Below are 18,299 nucleotides of genomic sequence, written 5' to 3'. Positions count from 1 at the left end.
TTTCATGTTTCATTCAAACCTCCCATGCCTCGCCCAGCATCTCACATATAGGCCAAACCACAAAAACAGTCTTTAAGGTTTGCACTCTAAACACACAGGAACACGATACAAATTATAGTGCTTCCCATCCTAAAGAGCTGTGCGAATAACACAATCGAACTTCACAGAAAGCACTTTAGGGCTTGCAAGATGTTTAGAAAATGAGATATGTCAGATCCGAAAGCTCAGTGACTAATGCATGCACTTCAGGGATCCAAGTTTGATTTTATGTTTACAGGTTCTAATTCTGTAAGGTCCGCTCAGCTATTCCTAAATATGTTTCCACCTGTGTGTGATTTGAGCTCCTAAAAATGTTTGCACACTTGTTTGCACTTCAAGTGTCAACTAGTGTGATTTTGCACTTAAATGTGGTTTTGCTCCAGATATAATAAAGCCAACATATCTTCCTACTTTGGCACCTAAAATTTATTTTTGCACCTAATAGTTATATTTGCACCCAATATGGTTTTGCAGAGGAATGTGATTTGTGCTTCTAATAATTTTCTGCAGTCATGCTGATATTGCACAAAGGTAATTCTGCACCTTAGTCTGCTATTATGTAACTGTTAGGCCACCCATTTTATACACCGGGTGTGATAATTTGCCTCCTCATTTTATCTCTATCCTAAGCAATACTGCACTGCTGTATATTTTGGATGTCCGATAGTGAATTTGCATCTCAAGGGCAACCTCCTATGTGATTTTCACACAATATTATTATGGCCACCAAACCTGAAACAAAGAAAGCTTCACGCATAGCCAGACTCCACAATGCATCATATACCCCGGCCCTATCCAAAACTGCCATAAAATACCACAAAAATACCACAAACACCGAGCCGACATGCCAGCCCAAAAAACCTTAATCAGTGGCAGATACCGTAGCCTAAGACAGGGCTCCCTTAAAACAACCTACTTTAACCAATGACATACCCTCCTGGACCAATAAACTATGCATGCGCTATATATTCTTTCTCAGTCTCAAAGAACACCAAATTTTCTTAAGGGGAAAAGCCTACTACGTCTGATTAGCATAACCAGAAATCCAAGCTACACATCACCCTGTATGAGAATGGGAGGCGATGGTCCAATCCTTTGATTTCTACCTTTGAATCTTCATCACATTGTTGGATACCCTGAATGCCATAAAAGCTCTCCCGTTGTTTATGTTGTTAACTCTGATGGCATGCCTACTATCTCCGGTGACTATGACACTGCTAGCCCACCCTTTTCCACTCCCCCATCTCATCATTATCATCCACACCGCCTTGGGGAATGAAAAACAGCAGTACAAGGTACTGCATTTGTTAATCCCAAAGAATGCAGTGCTGGTGCCATACAGCGTGGAGAATAAAAAGGCATTGGCAATGGTGTTGACTGACAGCTTTTTGGCTTTGCTAATGCTCATTTTGTTTTGTCATGGCTTTTGCCAAACGTTATTGTTGGGAAAGATGCTGGGCCCTAACCGAAATAAAAGCCTGAAAGTAAAACTATTGCCATAATAGCCCTGCCACTAAAGCAAACTGTTCTCCTTGTGAAAGTGCAGTTTGACGTCACTCACAGTGCAGTAGTTGAAGTGGGCTGTTCCGCTGCCCCATGCAGTGTGCAGAAGTGGGTTAAAGAATACTGTGAATGACAAAACAACAGACTATGGATGACGAGGGCTATCTGGAAGCCCCCCAAAACTGAGGTTATTACATAATTTATCTAGAATCAAAAGGCCGTGGGTAATGCCTAACCCCAGAAATAGAGCACAGGCATGGGTGGCACAGAAAGAGATAAGTTACAAAGAGACACTGGGCAAATCGTCTGTTTTTCATGTCTGCATGTCTGTGTTTAGAAGCATTAGCCCGTTAAAGCCGGCTTTATGAATGTTTCCATTGCTTATTGGGGGTGACATGGCCCTGTGGCTTCAAGGTAGAGCTATATTTTGAAGAGAAGAGCAGCCTAACATGTAGGCGGCCCACAGCCTAATTTATGAACAAAATTAAGATAAGGTCATTGCACGTTGATACCATGTGCAATGCTACCTATGTCTAATGTAGTAGAAAAACTTTAGCAAAGGATCTAAAATCCTTCAGATAAATTGCCATTCATTTGTCAGTGGAACTGTGGCATCCCATTGTCTGAAGTGTGCCCGAATGGACGTTTAAGCTGCTAGCCCATGACACTTGACCAAAGTGTGCCTGTGTGGTCCACACTGCTAAACCTGAATGCTTCTATCCTGTGGCACTTTTCCTATGTGTGCCTGATCAGACAATGACATTGTGACCCTGGGTACTCCTTGCCCGAGTGGCTGACTTGATGTACGCCCAATCAGACTGCCCAGCAACCATCTGAACAGTAATTTCCTAGAATCGGCCAATTCCATTGAGCTAATTGTTTCTTCGTTTTGCTACTGTGATTTAGAGTTGGGCTGAGCCGTTGGCTATCTGCAAGGTGTAGAAAGTCGATGACACCACAAGTGTGCAAACAAGAATGGTTTATTCAGTAGATATGATAGAAGAGCCTAAGCTGCGCTGACCTTCAAAAACCCTGTCATTGTAACTGCTGACCACCGAATTACTGAAACCGACATAAGCACAAACATTATAATGGTCCATTACAATATGTGCAGAAGTGCAAGATGACCACAGGTAAGTAATATTGGCCAATACAAATATACCCCAAAGAAATCTCGATACTGAGCACCCCCCAGGGGTGTGGAATTTTTAAAAATACCTATTTGTCAATGGAACAAGTTGCGCAATAAATCTACTTGTCCTGGAAAGAAATCTACTTGTCCCTTTGGTGCCAAGTAGTGCAGCAGCAAATCATGGCAGCACTATCATTATATAAGAGCTCTGATTACATCCTCTCTGATTATGCCACGGGTATCACTATAGCAGGGCTAGAATACTAGCAATGTCCTTACTTTGCCATCTTTCCACAGATATACATACTGGGGCTGAAAGTAGCAGTAAGTAATAGTTGCAGGATTGAAATGTCCTTTGAATCTGTTGAAACATACCAACTTGCATGTTTTAAGGGTTTTCACAGGCTCTTCTCTAATCATTTCCCTTACTGAAAAGGTTGGAAATTTACTCCTGACAAGGGTCAGAAGTAAAAACAAATCCAGGTTTGGGAAAAATTTGTTGCAGGAAAAGTGAACTTGAAAATGCTGAACAGATTTCCACATGAGCAAATCTACACCTGCATATTTGCTCGTGCTAAAATACAGTTCACAAATATTTTCTAGGAGTACGATCTCCTGGTCTACTTCTGTAATATGTTGTGAATTCACGAAATACGCAGATCTGCATTAATGGAAAGACATATACCATGGGTGCACTTTTGTGACTTTCTTTAAGAATTGGGCCCCTAATTAGGTCTGGTGATAACAAAGACCTTTTCTTTTATTAAAATCCTATTTCTCTTTCTATCCATATATCGCCGGCATAATTGACTAATCCAACTGACAGAACCCGCTCCTACTCAGTGCCTGAATACCCTCAACAGCGGCTTGTATGGGGGGGCGTGGCCAAGGACCCGGAGATGGCGCACGCCTGAACTCTTAGCTCCGGAGGGGCCGGCGAATAGAAAGTCAAAATCGTGCCTTCCCCGGGCCGAATGAGGTCCAGGCTGCGGGGCGAGACCAGAGAAGGGGGCCGAGCGTGTGTGGGCCCCTGCGGCGACCCCGGGGGTGCCGAATCTGCCCGTCGGGGACTTCGGAGTCTGTGGGCCTGAGCACGTGACAGAGGCCGCGGCCTTGCGTGGTGCCGAGAGCCGAAGTGGTGAGTGCACGGACGGCACAGAACAGCGGGAGGCGCCGAGCAGGCTCTCCGGCAGCGGCGGAGGTGCTGGCGGGGGACAGGGGGCCCAGGTGAGATCGCGCACAGCTGAAGCGCACAGAGACTGTGCCACTGGAAGCGCGCGGCCCCGGAATAACAGAGGGGGCAGGAACGGGATCGAGGTCGCGGCCTTGGGCGGGGCCGTAGGTTGAGGCGGCCCGGAGGCCTTGCGTGGACCAGAGGAGAGGGCCGAGCGTGTGTGGGCCCCTGCGGCGGCCCTGGGGGCCGAAGTGGTGAGGGCCCAGGTGAGATCGCGCACTGTGGAGGTGCACGGAGACTGAGACACTGGATACGGGTGACCCCAGTAGAACACAGGGGGCAGGCCCGAGATCGGGGCCGCGGCCACGGGCAGGGCTGCAGGTTGAGGCGTCCCGGAGGCTGAAGAAAGCGGAGGTTGCCGGCGGAGACTACGAGCTGGGGTGGAGATGCCATTTGGGTTCTGGTGGCCCAGCGGAAGTCGCACTCTGACGGGTGGTGAAGTGGTGCTGCTCTGGGCCACGGACGAGGCCCCTAGGAAGGATTGGGGACGAAGCGAGGCCAAGAGCGAGAGAGAGGCAGTGTGGAACGATTTCGAGGTAGCGACGTGACCCGGGGTCAAACTGCGGGGCTGCTTGACTTGAGGTGGGCCTTTGGGCCCTGGTACACACCGAAGAAGCGGAGAGAACGAGGGATAACGGGACCTGGTGGACCCCTGCAGACACCGGTGAGCTAGATGCATGGTGGCTGGTTTGACCGAGCCGGGGGCCAGATCGGGGTGGCCCCGGACGGAGGTGGCCCGTGACCCATGGGGGTTGAATGAGTACCCGGGGCTGAGGAACCCAGAAGATAGGATCAAGCAAGCGAGGAAAAAGGGCCGACTGATGAAGCTGGCGGATGGCGGATCGCGCCCCCGGGGGCGAGGGGCGGATTGCAAAGGTTGAACCGTGGACTCCCCCGGGCGCATTGGAGTACTGGAGATCCATAAAGGAGTAGGACTGAGCACAGAAGTGTCCCTGGTGCAACAAGGGAGACAAGCGGGAGGAAATTTAGTGCCACGATGAAGAGTGACAGTTGAGAGTCCATGACGGGCTAAAGGACCTGGAGCTGAGATGGATAGCGCTTAAACGTAGAGCACCTGGGGAGAAGCATTCCGAAGCGGAACAACTGAAACAGCTGGGGCAGCTGTCGGGGCGAGGTCCGCTGTTGATCAGATGCCCCCCAGGAGCCGCCACAAGAACAGAACCATGGCCGCTGCAGCTCAGTCCGGGAGCGATGACTCGGACCCACAGGGCCACATGCAGATCAAAGTCCAGGATACTTTAGATAAAATACTCGGGGCGATCGAAGACACCAAAACAACGTTGCAACGGGAGATCAGTCAAGTAGCTGTGGAGGTGAGCCTACTGAGAGCGGACCACCATAAACTGGCAGACAGAGTCAAAGAGACAGAAACTGTACTGGCCGAGATAGCACCAAAGCAGAAAGACCTGAGGGCTGAAGTGACCTCCCTGGCCGACAGAGTGGCGCGACTCGAAAAAAGAGCTGAAGATGCGGAGGGGAGGAACAGAAGGAACAATGTGCGCGTGGTGGGCCTCCCGGAGGGGGCTGAGGGGGAGAACATTGTTGAATTTCTGGAGAAATGGTTCAGTACCTCAGTGGCGCCGGGGCGCTTGACCCCATTCTACATGCTGGAACGAGCACATCGGGTGCCGGCGAGGCCCCTTGCCCCGGGGAGACCCTCCCGGGCCGTGATAGCTAAACTCTTACACTACAGAGACAGGGACTCCCTCCTGCAAAGGGCCAGGGAGACGGGCCCATTTAAAGTCGCAAATGGGGAGGTGACACTGTTCCCGGACTTTACCCTGGAGGTGCAAAACAAGCGGTCTTCGTTTCTGGCAGTTAAGAGAGCCCTAAGAGAGGAGGGAATCCAGTATTCGCTACTCTACCCAGCCAGAATGAGAGTGATGCTGGAAGGGAAGACAACATTCCTCCAATCCCCTGAGGAGGCATGGGAATGGCTTGAGTCACGTGGCCCTCAGGCGGGGGGTCCCGTTGGAGAGGGCCCGACCGGTGGCAATGCTCGCCGAGCCCTGAAGGGAAGGAAGACCAGAGACCGCAGACGACTGGCGCCCACACAAACACAGAAAGAGAAAGGCAGGAAGGAAGCACTGGAAGCGGCAGCACGCATGGGTGGGGAGGCATCCCCTCAGGAAGGTTCTGGGAATGAAACGGACGACACGTTGGTGTCCTCTGCGGAAGACCTGGAGTATTCAGCCCGAGCCCCGAAGGTGACCCCACAAACAGCTGACGAACTTGGCTAGCCAGGGCCTGCGGAAGGCGCCGGGGACTGGGCATGTCAAGCGTAATGGCGGCCCCTCCGGACTTGGCCACCCCCGGAACAGAACCTCGCCCATTCAAAATGGCGAGTACCGCTGATCAAAAGTTGAACAAGTTGCACGGTTGCATAGTTTACTGGGCAGCCTACAGGTTAGGAGGTGCCCTGGGGATGGGGAGTTGGGATACACAGTTACAAGTTAATATGGCAATGTGGGTGGCGGAATTTGACTGCGGCAAAGACATGATGATGTGGGAAAATATCCTTGCGACTGGGGAGAAGCGGGGGTATTGTCACCAGAATGAAATCATGAAATGGCGGACTATAATTTATTGACCTGGAACGTTAGGGGGATGGGCACTCCAGCTAAAAGGCACAAAATACTCTCTTACTTAAAGAGAAGGGGAGTACAGGTGGCATTACTACAGGAAACACACCTGGCGTCAGGAGAGGGAGAGAAGCTAAGGCGCAGGTGGAGGGGGCAGGTGTTTGCAACAGAATACTCAGCTTATGCAAGGGGCGCTTTAGTATGGATCAGAGCGGGGGTCCCCTTCATATTGACCTCTTCCAATATAGACCGGGAGGGAAGATTCGTGATATTGGAAGGGAAGCTACAAGGTATCCCAATAGTCTTAAGCTGCATATACGCCCCCAACCAAGACCAGGTCCCCTTTATGACGAGCCTATCGAGACACCTCACACGCCAAAGCGCTGGGGAGCTATTAGTAGGGGGGGACTTCAATGCAGTACTAGACACAAATCTGGACAGGTCCACCCCGCCTCTGCATGGGGCAGCGACAATCAAAACAGCCAGAAGGCTGAGTGAGTGGCTGTACATGTGGGGGTTGTCGGACGTCTGGCGAATGCACCACCCAACGTCTAGTGAATATTCATACTACTCGGGTCTCCACCGAGTGCATACCAGAATTGACAGAGTAGTCTGCACAGCAGGCCTGATAAGTAATATGACACGCTCAGAATACTTAGCTCGCACTTTGTCTGATCATAATCCCTTGTTAATAACGATGAGGATGTCGGAGGATAGACCCCTTATACCATCATGGAGGCTTTCTCCCTCGGCACTTGAGGACCAGGCGTACAGAGAGGCCCTACGCGGCCACTTGGCAGAATATATTGAGACGAATAAGGGGTCTACTCCTTCTAGGGCCTTAGAATGGGAGGCGCTTAAGGTAGTGACAAGGGGCTTCTGCCTGGGGTAGTCGGTGGGGGTGAGGCGTACACTTGAAAAAGAATTGAATGACCTGGAGAAGGATATGCACGAGAGGGAGTTGGGTCAAGGGAAGACAGCGCAGGAGAATGAAGAATATAACCGAGCTTGTAGGGAACACTCCCGCATTGAAGAGCAACTCCGGTGCCACGACAGGCAAAAATATCTAGCATCCCTACATGCGGAAGAGGGTAGATCGGGGAGACTACTGGCGTGGCTGGTCCGCCCGGGAGAGCAGGGTGAGCCCATCACATGTGTAATAGACGGGGAGGGGTCTCGCAGACTCAGACCGGGCTCCATAAACGATGCGTTCAGAGAGTATTACTCGCAGTTGTACGGGAAACCCAGCGAATTGCAGATGGAATCTTTCAATAGATACCTACAGCAAATCCCACTACCAACACTGAGCGCAGATGAGAGAGACAGCCTGGGGGGACCAGTAACGCTAGAGGAAGTAAATGAAGCTATAGAACAGTTAGCACCCGGAAAGACCCCAGGGACAGACGGTCTCCCCATGGATTTCTATAAAAAATACAAATTGCTGCTGGCCCCCCAATTGACAGGGTTGTACGCGGAGGCGCTGCAATATGGAGAACTACCACAGACAATGCGGGAGGCTTTAGTGGTACCGCTCCCCAAGACAAAAGACAGGGAAGCTCCGGTGACGGACTTTAGGCCTTTATCTATGTTAAACAGCGACTTCAAAATACTTCGTAAGATAATGGCTGCCCGGTTGCTCCCTCTCATGACAAAGTTAGTGCACGCTGACCAGAATGGTTTTGTCCCCGGCCGTAGTACCTCCCTGAACCTGAGAAGGGTGTTTACGATCTTGCACATGCCCAGGGATCAGAGACCGCCAGAGGGAGCCTTACTCGCGGTGGATTTCGAGAAGGCCTTCGATTCCATCAGATGGGACTATTTAAGGACTGTGATGCTTAAAATGGGGCTGGGGGAGAACTGGGTAAAATGGGTGGACTTGCTGTACTCATCCCCGTTAGCAAGAGTTAAAACCGGAAGGATGATCTCCAGTGCATACCCAGTATACAGGGGAACTAGGCAGGGCTGCCCCTTGTCCCCGCTACTGTTTGCCCTGGCAATCGAACCCCTGGCATCGCAGCTGCGATGTGAAGGCGTGGGCAAGGGAATTATCTGGGGTCCGTCCGAACATATAGTCTCCCTGTATGCAGATGATATACTTATTTACATGAGGGACGCGTCAAGAGGACTCACGTGGGCATTGGGAATACTGGAAGACTTCGGGGGCTTATCGGGACTCCGACTTAATCGGAGGAAAACATATGTATTCCCCGTGATGTCAGACAGTGCACGCCCAGATGCGTGCCCAGCTGACGTAAATTGGGCCCCGCGGACATTTAAATACTTGGGCATACAGATATTTCACGAATTAAACGATCTTAGGGACGGTAACCTCGGCAGGACGCTTAGATCATTGCGCTCCTCGGTGGGGTTTTGGAGATCATTAAAACTAACAATCATGGCCAGGGTGGCGCTCTCAAAAATGGTCATGCTACCACGCCTCCTCTACTATTTTGCTAACTTACCACTACAGATCCCCGCGGCATGGTTCCGAGAGTTGAACGCCTTGCTCAGAGAACTAATATGGGATGAGGGCCGCAGAAGAACTGCGCTCTCGACCATTTGTAGGCCGACGAGGTTGGGAGGCCTGGGCGCCCCAGATTTCGTAGGCTATTACCTGGCATCTCAGTTACAATGGGTGGCCGGCTGGCTAGCGGGTAGGGGGCGGCTGGACCTGGCCACCGCGAACGGTGAAATTGACATAGCTCAGATTGCAGCAAATATGGCGGGCAGGAAGATGGCCCCCATTAGAGGCAACATAATGTACAATGTGGCGATGAGATGCTGGAAACAATGTGAGAGGAGGACTGGAGTGGGGCCACCATACTCTCCCGCTCTGCCGCTGGCGGCCGTCGCTCTGGACGTAAGGGCGGAGGGGCCAGGGGGACTGGGTTTGGGACCTTGGACGAGAGCAGGGATAGAGACAGTGGGGGAGCTATTCAGGGACGGGGTGCTGAGGAGCTTTGCTGATGTAGTAGAGGGGGGGGTCCCAATAGGACAGTTTTTACTCTTTGGAAGGCTGGTGCATACCCTGAAGGAGCATTGGACCACGGTCAATGCAGAACCCGCTCCCCACGGAGTGTTGCACCTCCTGCTGACAGAGGGAGAGGAAACTCACCTAATAGCAAAAATATACAGGGCCCAGATAGAGGTAGCAGTGGATCCCCTGCGACCCCTAAGAGAAAAATGGGTGAAGACAATTGGGCGGGACCTGACCGAGTCAGAGTGGACTAGAGCACTTGCTTACCCTCGGGTGATCTCACGCAACACTAGGCTGAGATACATACAATACAACTATCTACACAGAACATACCTTACTCCTCAACGACTGCACCGCATATACGGGGGGGAGCCCAGGACTTGCCCCAGATGTGGAGACGGGGAACCCGACTTTGATCATATGATGTGGGGATGCACGATGCTCCAGAGGGGATGGACGGCGATGACGACTAATCTCATGGAGCTGTTCGGTACGGAACTCCGGCCAACCCCCGACATTTGTCTATTGGGCCTCAGAGCTAGTGCCAAATGGAGCAGGGTAGAGAGTCGCTTCCTTGACCTGTCCCTGGCCCTTTACAAAAGGCTGATTACGAAGGGTTGGAAATCGAATGCACCCCCTTCATTGACAGAATGGAGAGGCGATGTCACAAGATGGTCCAGAGCTGAACTACAGGTCCTTAAGGCCGAGGAGGCCAGGGGAGCCCGCCAGACACCCATCGCCCCGGAGTGGGAAAACCTAGTGATAAGGTGGGACGGCCTAACGAAGGGACTAATGGTACCTGAGGGGATGGGAGGAACCACTTGAGAGGGTCACCTGATGTGCTTGTAAGCGAAAGTTCCAGAAAACAGGATGGGAGGAACATCAGGAGCCCCGCTGGCCCGGGCGCAGTGGGAGCGAGTACAGAGGACAGGACGCAATAACTAAAAGAACGAAGGAGGGAGGGGAATAGTAGATAGACCGCTCCTACATAGTATGAAACTCTATGTCAACCCCCCCCCTCTGAAGTTAAGCAGCCACACCCACATGAGCCATTAAGCCTATATACAGTTTGAAGTGGAGTTAAGTCTGTTATCAGGTCACCAATATTAAAAGTAACGAGGGGCATTGTAAGTACTGTCTCCATAAAGTCGGATTGATTAAGTGATGGGAGCAATATTACACAAGTATTATTAAACTACTGAATTGAGCAAGTAATTGTGAAACACAATGCAAACAAAGCAAAACAGTGGTGCGGACAACTTAAGAGATGTGTATAATAATGACAAAACGTTACTGTAAAATGACCTACAAATGTAAAACAGCAAACAGTTAAATAAAAATATATTTGAAAAAAAAACAAAAAAAAAAAAAAACAGCGGCTTGTATAAATATTGTTCTACAAATCCATGTTACATTACATTACAATGAGCACAGTCTGCTCTTTCACAAGCAGCGTATCAGCACACAAAGTAGTTTTGTTCAGTGCCAGGAACTAGTGTGGCAATGTGTGCTTTTTCTGACCAAAAATAGTTTTGCTTTTTGCCAATATTTGTTACAATGGTGAGGGCTCAGCAGCTCCCCCAGCAATAAAGTTTTACAAGTCATGTCAAAATAAGACTCGAATTGACAAAACCAAAAGACTGACCACCAGTGTGGGACCTTTTGGCTTCGCCAATGCTTTTTTATAATTGTTTTTCCCATAATCTTGTTGAAACTGGTTACACTGACTTTCCATTATGAATTTCTTTGGAAATACCAGCATGCATTAACACTTTTTACTAAATGATGCTTCAAAAAAATTGTACCTAAAAGTTCACAGTAGTTTAGAAACACAAAAAAAAAATCTAGTTGCATTTTTGTGATCATTTTATTTTGAAAGCAAAAAATCAATAATCTTGCTTTCAAGCTTCTGGAAATATCTGCATTTAATCAGAGAGCATTCTGGGAGCATGAGAGGTAGTCTCATATTTTTAAACTTAGCAAACATTGTGCACACTTTCTTTCACTGGGGGCACTGTCAGTACTGCAGTCTGAGCTTACAACATTTATTTAGAATGCTCACCCTAATAGTAAAGGCTTTGCATTATAGAACCATAAATACAAGTTCGAATAGCATTGACATATAGACACAAATATTACCTCAACTGCAGACGATTCCTTTTTCTGCTCTGTACTATAGTATTATAAATTGTTATTCAAAGTGTTTGTGCTGCGGGGGTTGGGCCTACTTATGTCAAGGACAAAATACATCTGAAAACGTATTGTCCTCGACCCCAAACAATATGTCCTGGATGTCGGGCTATTGGAATTTCCCACCCCTGCACCCTCTCCAAAACATGAAAAAGTCAGGGAACATATATCATCATTGAGATAACTTACATATCAACAAACTTTTCCGCCTCCTGAAAGATCTGTTGTTTCAGAAACTGATGGTCCCATCTGAACTATACCATCTGGAACATTTGCATTCTTCCCATTGCCAGTGTCAACTTTAGTCTCACTCTCTTTTCACCCAGAACTGCTTGACTAATCAACCAGAATTCCCATTCACCATACTCTTGTGAAGGCTCTCATCACATTCAACCATTGCCCCTTTGATCTTATCAGGTTGCTTATCAATGGGAGGCAACACTGACAAGTCAGAGGTTGTTACCAAAAACAAACTCTTCTTGCTCCTACTATCTACCATCGCACACCTAGACAAAGGCGTTTAACATGCCCACAGCATGAACGGGAGGATAGAATTTAGAGCAACCTTTTTGGCCCTCTCTGGATGCCTAATACATAGTGTCAACAACATTGAATTTCATTCCTTTACCTTATTCTTTTTGTCATAGTAGAACTTTTTTCCTGAGTCAGTTTCACCCCATTTGTTCATGTGTCCAAAAAAGCAGTATGTACCGAAGTCCCACCTTAATATAGCCAAGCAAGACAATGCTTACAACATGGTTCTCTGTCTCTCAACAAACTGAACGTAGACACATCAGTTGTTGTATGCAGAGCACGATGGTAATTCCAAATCCTTTTCTCAACTGTTTTTTCGATATCTAGTTTTGAATACTCAGCTAGCCGTATACACTCCTTGTACTACCCATTCACCTTCCTGTCTGTTTGATCTGAGACATTTAAGGGAGCCTATAAAGTGTTTGAAGTCACCCTCTTCCAATGAATGAGCCACATTCATTGGACATAAACTGGACCCCATTGTATGACAAAATTTAGTTTAGGAAACCTCAGTCACAAACACAGACCTTAAAAAATCCACCACCAACTTAGCATAGACTGACTTTACAAACCTGTGATAGATCTGTTTCAATTTGTAATTAATACTTGCAAACACATTTCTCAATGAAACATCTCTAACAAGAGTTTTCCTGTGTTATTTTAATTTTATTACTGTTTAAGTGACACATAAATATTTTTCACATGCCTCTAAGTTAAGCCTGACTGCTTTTATGCCAGGCTACCAGAAGTTTAAACACAGGTTAGTCTAGTGGCTTTTTGTGGTTCACTCTGACAAGGATTGTGGGGCTGTTGCTTGAGAAGGGCTCACATCCCCTCTACCAACAACCCAATTTCTCACACTTAGGTACAATAGTCCTGTGCCAGAGACCAAAGTACCTTCATCTTGTAGTGTGTAGTGCTGTGTTTTAAAGTGCATTAAATCACTTTCTTTACTATAGAGACAAACATTGGGTTGGAAAATCAGTTAATGAGTTGGGTGATTGTTGTGTGCTGGGTTTGTTGCATCCCCTCATGAATATCCTTAGAAGCCTGAGACTCCTCCACATCACTACCCCTGAAAGTCAAGTGCTGTGGTGCATACAAATTGACATCAGAGGCAAATGACCCCAGCTTCCATGGCAGAGGCCCATTCGTCTCTGCTTGTCCTGTGACACACTGAATGGTGTCTGACATCGATACAAATGTAAACAAGAGAAACCAAAACATGATAAACAGCAGGGGGTTTCATTGACATTAGGGCAAGGACAAAGTCTGTGACTCGTCTGCCCCTCTGGCTATGTGACTTATTCCACTCCAGACTTAGTGGTCTACTTGTAGGACCAGACTTTTGTGAAACCTGATCAACCTCCTGGTAGACCCAGCTGCTTTCTGTCACTTGCCACTTCTCACAAATGCAGCCAGAGCTGTGTGCATAGGAAAGAGCTGAGACTTACATTGGAATTGAGGACATCTGACTTACTAGAACTATGACATCACATGTCTCAATTTTTGGTGGAAACTTGAGTCTGTAATAAAATGTCTGGTCCTCTTTGGACTGAAATTGATTTTTGAGGCTAGGGGTTTTCCCTTTGGAGTCTTTGGCGGTCAAAACCTGGACAAATGTTTGAGATTAAGCATTAACTATGTAACAATAACCAGTTAGATTGATTGTGTGGATATTCTGAAAACCTGGCATGTGTTTTTATCCAGCGTTCCCTTCATCTAAATTATTTTTTATTTAGTAGTGTGTAAAAATGTCTGTAAATACGCATAGAATGTATTGAGTGGCTCCAAGTATCCCGTATGTCTCACATATTCATTTGCCTGAGTGGTGCCCCTTGCAGAGTTGGAGCTGAAGGGTTCCCCTCCACCCTGCCCTGCAGGGGCCGGATTTACACTACTGATTTTATTGACAATGTCTGTTGCTTAGTGCTCCACTGCCAAGACAGCATGGTCAACTCTAGTCATCTTGCCTTTGGCAAAATGATCCCACAGGATATGCCTGGCCACTGAAGTCTTTTGCTTGATGAGCGGTGTAAGCAGGGTACGAGTCGAAGGTACGTCTACCCACTCATTTCACTGGGTAGACGCCGTCTGCCCTGCTAAGAGGTTGGGTCCCCATTGAAATATGCTAAATTTGTCCCAGTGTAATTTTTAGACACCGGGACATATTCAGCATCACCTGTACGTTGTCTGCTATCCTTCCGAGCAGCAACAAGCAGGCAGAAAGGGAACTTATCAGATTCCATCTGGCCCGTATCAAAGGTGGAAGTTAAGAGGCCATCAGGCCTCCGTTTGGTGGCGCTATCAGGAGCCTCACAAATAAATACAATGAAGGGGAAACAAAGGCACATAGCTCCCAGGTACTTAAGAGAGGCATGGTTTTCACAATATTTAGTCCCTGTATATAAGACATATACATTAATTGCAAGAATGTTAGATGTGTTGGTCTGTCCCAGTATTCACACAAATAACAAATTAAATATCACTATTCGGTTTTATTTATTTTATAACGTTAAAGTCCTCATCCCATTGCAACAAGTCAGAGCACATTTCATCCCACCTACACATTTTACATTGATAACAAATCATATGTGTGTAAATCAATGTACAGGATGTATTACATAAAGCAGTGGGGGTTACAAGGTGAAGAACCCACATGTCCTTCACTTAAGAGGATTACAATTTATGAACTGCAAGTAACAAAATGATCTCTGTGTTAAAAGCAGTAACCCATTTACCCTTTTGCATACAATTATAAAAATCTGTCATCTGTGTGTTACATAATGTGCTTTGCAGGAGACATATTACCCTCTATGCTACTTTGATTCAAAACAGGCACAAAACACACACAGATCTCTCCAGCAAATAAGTTATTAAGTTAACCTCCAAAGTTACCCTACCATTATTATTATTCCTTGGAATGTAGTTGCCATGCAAAGATCTTGGCACAGCCTCGATGCAAAATCTCATTCGTTAAAAATTGTAATATGCTCAAATGTACTCATGATACACCTGCTAAGGTGAGGTCTTAAGTTCTGATGTCACTTCTTGTAATGTAACCTCTTGTGAGGTCATAGGTTGACGCCACTTCCTATGATGCCACTTGTAATGTCACCTGCAGTGATGTCACGCACCATGGTGTCACTTGCATTCTGCCTAATTTGGTTAGTCCCCTCACTTCTTTTAATAAAGAGATTAGGGCGCCGATTAAAGGAGATATACGTGCTACCATTCCTCTTACCTGTTAGAGCACAAGCGCACTCCCCGGCTGCTCGAGAGCGGAGAATGCGTCACTCGGTGAGGGCCTGTTCTGGATGTGTAAACAGCCTGCTTTGGCAATGACCGAGTGCCACCGCACTGAGAAACGCCGCGCTTCGAGGAAGATTTAATTCCCCATTAGTCTTTGTGCCACACAGGATTACACGGAGATAGCTCAGGCGGGAGGAGAGCGGCCCTGGAACTGAGAGCCGTGTTGTGACATATACAGGCCTGTGCCAGCCGGTTTCTCTCTCGTCGTGGATAGACAACGGGCTCACGTGAATGTGGGTGGTATTGTTGGATTGTATTTGGGATAAAACGCCGAGAATGTGCATAGGCAAAAAAAAACAGAAGCGAGAAGCTCGAGTTCGGAACCGGGGGTGACCAGTCGCTTAGCAAAATTGCTTGCTGTTGGTCCTCAATGCAAACAAGGATTACGGGTCTCTCATGGGGCGAAGTCTGAAATAATTGGGGAGCAGCGATCTCCTCATACCCCTAGGCCCACGTGCCTCTGCACCATGGATGTCAATTCACCCAAATGCCAAGTGGTATCGGAAGTGACATCACACGCGCTTTGACCTCCATTTTGTCTCACGCACACATACTAACACATGCACACCTACCTACACTCTCACATAAGCACACTCTAGCCTGCAAGCACACAGCATACATTTTAAAGCGTTTTTTACTTACCTCAGGTGCCACGGAAGGGCATATTCCAGCTAACTGTACTACATATTTATTGCTGTAATAGTCCAGTGAGGACTGAGATCTCTGGTTTGAGGAAAATCTGAGGTTAGACTTCAGGTTACTTTAAGCTACAGCTGTGTGTCAGTGAGGCTATTTAGCCTTTTATAGTTCCGACGTTGATCAACGGAGTGCCATTTCAATTTGTAATAGCATTTCCACGCCTGTTATTTACAGTTCTTAAAAATGTTAAAACCATGTTATTAAGCGCAATATAAAAACACGTTATTGTGCTCTGTAGAAGTACGCTGATGGAACAGTCTTACTGAATTCTTGTGAAACTTCCTATAGTTAAGAACTAGGGCCGACTAGGAAAGTTATAAGATTCGATTGGGATCTATTTAGGGCTGGTGGTCAATCTAGGCAGTTGCCTTTGTGGTAACATCATAAATTGCCACAAGAGGGCACAAGAATGCATCAAATGACCTGAAGATTACCTTTGTGCTAGCTGTAAGGAAGCACCAAAACATGATAGCATTTCGCCTGGGTCTCTGAAAATCATTTCAGATGCATCTACGTTAGCGTTTAAATATCCATTACTAATGCTACTGCCTTGCAGGAAAACTTTAAGAAGACTGACAGTGAGAGTTAGCTTCTTGTAGTTTTTAGAGGGTTAGCAATGACAAAAGAGTAAGACCATTGGGTAAATCAGTAGACGGCCCAGTCTACAACACTGCACATGAGACATACACACATATAAAACAGGCAATGCACATTTGGGTTAGGTTTAGCTGTGAGCAACTCTTCAAATCTTTATTAATAAATACAAGAGACCCAGGATTGCTCACCTCAATATAGGTATAGTTGGTATCTTTGTGGTCAGCGCGTAGCGAGGGACTGTCCAGCTTAAAGTCACTCAGTACTGTCTTTCATGTATGAACTAAGGTTCAAAACAAGGTTGTTGTCCCGAAAAGGTAATATCTATGGTAAGAGGAAACAAGGGTGCTTATATGGAGCTCTTGGACAGGTCTTCACTGGCCCCGCAGTGGTGAATGCGTAGATTTTAAGAGAGTGAATCTCTGTCCCAAGCAAATCTCCAATCCACAGGGTAGGATGCCAGGGAAAAGACTGTCAGCAGTACAGTCAGCTGTGGTGAACCTCCAAAGGTGTCAGGTCAGGTTTTGAGGTCATTCAGTGATGTTCAATAACAGCCAAGGGACACTTTCTGTCTAGGTAAAAGTAGGGAGCTTGGAGTTGATGTCTCAAAGAGCATATTGATTGTCCAGGTGAAGAGGCACTGAGTCACAGCAGACAAGTAAGCAATGTCAAGTATGTGTCCTGCAGCATCTGCAGCTGTGAATGAGGGAGCACTGTGAACTGGCCACTGTAGAGTTCCTCTCAATCAGCAGCAAGCTGCAGTTGCAACCCATTGGGTGTCCTCTGCACACTGATTCTGCTGCCAGAACTGGAATAAACTTATCAGACCTGCATCCGATCGATGCTTAGGTGGGGTGGATGTAGGGCTTCATGGGAATCCATCTCTAAAGCCATAAATTAATCCAGTAGGGGTTAACATTGGGTAATGGTGCATGCTAGTATCCAGGTAAGCAACCTGAACCTTAACCAACCTGTCACTCAACCAAAAGGGTCACGTGCAAACTTTTTTGTGCCAATAATGGCATTTCCAGTGACCACAAAGGTGGCCATTATTTTCATATGCCCAACATGTCCATTTGGAGATCCGTGAGTGGGGGGGCACTCTGTGAAGATGTTCTCTGGGGGTAGGAGTAGGGGAAATGGACAACAGCACTGAAAAGGCCTCTGGAGCTGGTGGTATGATCATGTGCATGCACATGTATAAGGGCATGTGCGACAGGATCCTGCCATTCAAGCTACCACTACAGGTTGGTAAACGAATGGCCTAGCATCCATACTGTTCACCAGTGTAGGAAGTTGGCTCTGTATGTGCTATTTCAAAGTAAGGAATAGCATGCACAGAGTCCAAGGGTTCCCCTTAGAGGTAAAATAGTGGTAAAAATAGATAATACTAATGCTCTATTTTGTGGTAGTGTGGTCGAGCAGTAGGCTTATCCAAGGAGTAGTGTTAAGCATTTGTTGTACATACACATAGACAATAAA

This window comes from Pleurodeles waltl, chromosome 9, assembly GCF_031143425.1.
Source record: "Pleurodeles waltl isolate 20211129_DDA chromosome 9, aPleWal1.hap1.20221129, whole genome shotgun sequence".
Taxonomy (NCBI): domain Eukaryota; kingdom Metazoa; phylum Chordata; class Amphibia; order Caudata; family Salamandridae; genus Pleurodeles; species Pleurodeles waltl.
This window is presented reverse-complemented; position numbering follows the sequence as displayed.